At 50.8% G+C, this 3,930-nt stretch overlaps 1 pseudogene across 1 annotated transcript; it reads left to right on the top strand.

Moving 5' to 3' along the window:
- Positions 1-629: 629 nt before the first annotated feature.
- Positions 630-3,930, top strand: LOC306657536 (CLOCK-interacting pacemaker-like; annotated as a pseudogene). The gene has a single exon. The product of its transcript is annotated as a CLOCK-interacting pacemaker-like (transcript).

Raw genomic sequence — 3,930 nt, 5'->3', positions numbered from 1 at the left:
AGTTGTTTTGATCACATCGGTTGTGAGGAAGTCAGTTAGCAAACACAATCAGGTGCTTTATCACTGGCCATATTCAAGAGAGTCCACGCACACAACACGTGCACATGTGTTCCCAGTGCTCCTGCTCGTGCCTGCTCGTTTTGACCTTTGCAGTGATAGGGCAGCTGGCTCCTCACCTGATCTCAACTGGGGTGGCCCCCCTCTGCTCCTGGAGGGAATATAAGTGGGCAGTAGGTAGAAGGTAAAAAGAAGCAGCAGCTAGCAGAGAGCAGAAGCAGCTAGCAGGAAGAAGCAGCAGCAAGCAGAAAGCAGACGGCAGTCCGCAGGGCAGAGAACTGAGAACACACCTCTAGGTTGCAGATCACAGATCGCAGTGCATGGGACGCACCACTAAGAAGCACCTCAGACAGATAGCACCTCGTTCACAGGATGTGGGACCTACCACTAAGAAGAAGCACAGAACTCTAAGAAGAAGCAGATGTCTGAAAGTGTAGCAAGCCTCTTTTCCTGATAAGCAGTCTCTTCCTCTAAGCTCTAGGCAAAGCCTGTCTTTCAAAGCTTCTCTTCCTCAATAAGCTAGGGAGGTCGCGGAGGCCGGAGGAGGAGAAACGGGCGGGAGGCGGGGGGGGATAGCTGGAGACCCTGCGGAGACGGGATTGTCATGGAGCCCTGGGGCCGGGCTCGCGCACGCGCCACCTGACGCACCGGTCGTGGAGCAGCGACCCGGGCCCTAGGGCAATCCAGATGAAAAGAGTACCAGGAACTCGCTTCCGGCCTAATAAAACATGGAGAGGAAAATCCCACCCCGAGAGAGCCCCAGAAGACTCTCAGCCAAGCCAGGCAGAGGAACAGAGATGAAAAAAGGGACTCGTCCACTCGGCTTGGTGGCTGCAGAGTCAGATAAGGACTCTGGATTTTCAGATGGGAGCTCAGAATGTCTGAGCTCTGCGGAGCAGATGGAGTCCGAGGGCATGCTGAGCGCCTTAGGCTGGAGCAGAGAAGACAGGCCACGGCAGAGCTCCAAAGCTGCAAGCAATGCCTTCCCTACACTGTCGCCCATGGGCGTCATGAAGAATGTTCTGGTCAAGCAGGGCGGCAGCTGGTCCCACCTCCAGTCGTGTTCTGTCCAGCCTTCCTTTGAGGTGACCTCGGCACAGCCACAGCTCCTCGTCCTTCACCCACCCGTGCCGTCTCCCGTCAGCCCCAGTCACGCCAGTGAGAAAAAATCAGACTCCAGAAACTACTTGCCCATTCTGAATTCTTACACCAAAATAGCCGCACACCCTGGCAAAGGGGCCTTTCCCTCAGCCCAGAAGAAAGAGGAGCAAGTGGAATGCAGAAGAAAATCTGTACTGAGAGACTGGGGCTTGGCTTGTCTTCCAGTGAGCCATCCAAGACTGGCGCGGCACCCTCCAGTCCCTCTGCTCCGGCCCCAGCCAGTGCCAAACTTGCTGAGGACTCGGCTCTGCAGGGTGTGCCCTCCCTGGTGGCAGGTGGAAGTCCACAGACTCTTCAACCCGTGTCCAGCAGCCACGTGGCTAAGGCGCCCAGCCTGACCTTCGCGTCCCCTGCCAGTCCTGTCTGTGCGTCAGACAGTACTCTGCATGGCTTGGAGAGCAGCTCTCCCCTCTCACCGCTGTCCGCCAATCATAGCTCACCCCTGTGGGCTGCAGAGCATCTCTCCGCAGCCCGGATCTCTTTTCCGAGCAGCAGCAGAGCAAACACAGGCGCTTTCAGAACACCCTGGTAGTCCTACACAAGTCTGGTTTGCTGGAGATCACTTTGAAAACCAAGGAGTTGATTCGTCAGAACCAGGCAACTCAGGTGGAACTAGATCAGTTGAAAGAGCAAGCCCAGCTGTTCATAGTGGCCACCAAGAGCAGGGCTCCTCAGGCTTGGGCCAGGCTGCAGGCATCTCTGACACCTGGGTCCAGTCACTCTGGCAGCGACCTGGAAACATTCTCTGATCACCCAGACATATAGCCCAGGAAGCATGTCCTCCAGAGATTTAGTGATTCTTTAAATTCTTACTGTTCTCTGCATCTGTGTCCCCAAGCTTATTTAAGAACTCTTCCTCCTAACTCACTCACGAAGCCATGTGCTAACCCGCAGCTGCTGTTTTCACCTGTGGTCTGTGCACAGGTCATGTATGTCTCTGCCCCATTGAGGACCTCCAATTCCAAGTGTCTTTTAGTCCCTTTCCTTAGCCTGAAAGCACGTAACTGGATCGCAGGGCAGATCAAGGGAGATGATTGTGTGGGCCTCTCCTGTCACCTCCCTCCAACCCACTTGATACCAGATCAGGGGTGTGCCATAACATGGATGAGCAGAGTGGCACCTGTCGAGTCAGGGAGTAGGCGACACAAGGATCCCTTCATAGATCCTCCCTTGAGTGTCTTAGTCACGGAGAAAAATAAGAGGAGGTGTACTGCCTCCCACAGGCATGGAGCCAGCGGGGCGAGACCGAAGACCTTGAGGCCAGGGCTGCATCTGGATGCCAGCAGTGGATCGTGAAAAGCTTTGTTTGCTTAGACTGGAAAGTGGGGGAAGGGTGGTACAGTTGACTCAGACACTTTCATCACAAGCCAGATTTCACTTGAACACGTGGGCAGAATACTTCAGATGCTTAAGGTATGGAATGAGTTCAGAACCATCTGGAATTGTAGTTGATAAACTGCATTTTTTTTTTTTTTTTTTTTTTTTTCACTTAGAGACTAAAGAAAATAGACAAGGCCAGCATCTCTTGGTCCACAGCTGGAAGATTCTGGTTGCTCACACTTTGTTAAAACAGTGCCACCTGTTTTGTATCTGAAAAGCTCAAGGATAGCTTTGGTGTTCCTGAGTGCTAAAGTTTTTTTTCCCTTTTTCTCTTTGTTTTTGTAAGAGAGGGAATAAGTGATTTTGCTTGTAAATTTTGAATTAGATAAAACCTTCCTGAGGTTGCGATCATGAGGCCACAGTAAGTTGGCAAGCATTCCTCCTACCCACTTTCTTTTCTTATCTCGAGTTTCCCTCTGTCCCCTGATGTGATGAGCAAGTATGGAGCAGTCTGTGTCCCTTCCATGCGTTGGATGTTGGCAGCAGAGCCAGAGGCAGGATGCTGCTCTGACACTCAAGAAGAATGGGAGGCAGGGGAGCTAGCTCAGTGGGTAGAGTGCTGGCCTCGCAAGCACAAGGCTCTGGGTTCAATCCCCGGCACCCCCAAAAAAAAAAAAAAAAAAAAAAGGAGACTGGGAATCTCCAGATGATGAGTAGACTTTTCAGCCTTAGTGTATCAACACCTGGAGTCTAAGAATTTCAAAGATCTTACTCCTCATTTAAAAATTTTATCCTCTTGAAAATCTTGGTTAATAAATTACCTTAATAAGTTCTTATGACCAGCTTCACCTTTTCTGCAAAGGGGACGCCCTTGAGGTTTACTAAGCCCAGAAGTCCAGGCTAATACTTACTAGGCAGTCATAACATAGTTTAGAAATGCTAAGGCTTCAGATTGCCTAATACTGTGGTCACAAATGTACAATTTAGATACGACTGATTTAGAAATAAGCAACTTGGTAAAATCTCTAGACTCTGATCAACCTGCCATTTGCTTTCTGAAAGAATTTCCAAAACCAGAGCAGATGTGTCTCTAAGCAGACTCAGCTCCATAATATTTTCCTCTTGGCCCACCCCGTTGCCTCCTCTGAGTCTCTATGGTCCTGTAGGCACTCTGCTCTGCACCATGCTACGGAGCTTCCTGTTTGGCAGCAAAGCTATAGAGACAGGTGCATTCAGACAGCCTGGGCACCAGTCATGAGTCTTACTGAGTGTCAAAAATCTGAAAACACTTGCTGAGAACCAAATGTATTCCACTGGAAAAACCCTCTGTGGATCTGTAAGCCCCTTGGACTCTTCTTCCTAGACTAAGTCCGCAGTTCCCTTCCTATCACT

This window comes from Sciurus vulgaris (genome assembly GCF_902686455.1).
Source record: "Sciurus vulgaris genome assembly, chromosome: 3".
Lineage (NCBI taxonomy): Eukaryota > Metazoa > Chordata > Mammalia > Rodentia > Sciuridae > Sciurus > Sciurus vulgaris.
Note: the sequence above shows the minus strand (reverse complement) of the source record. Positions and strands in the feature narration are given on the sequence as shown.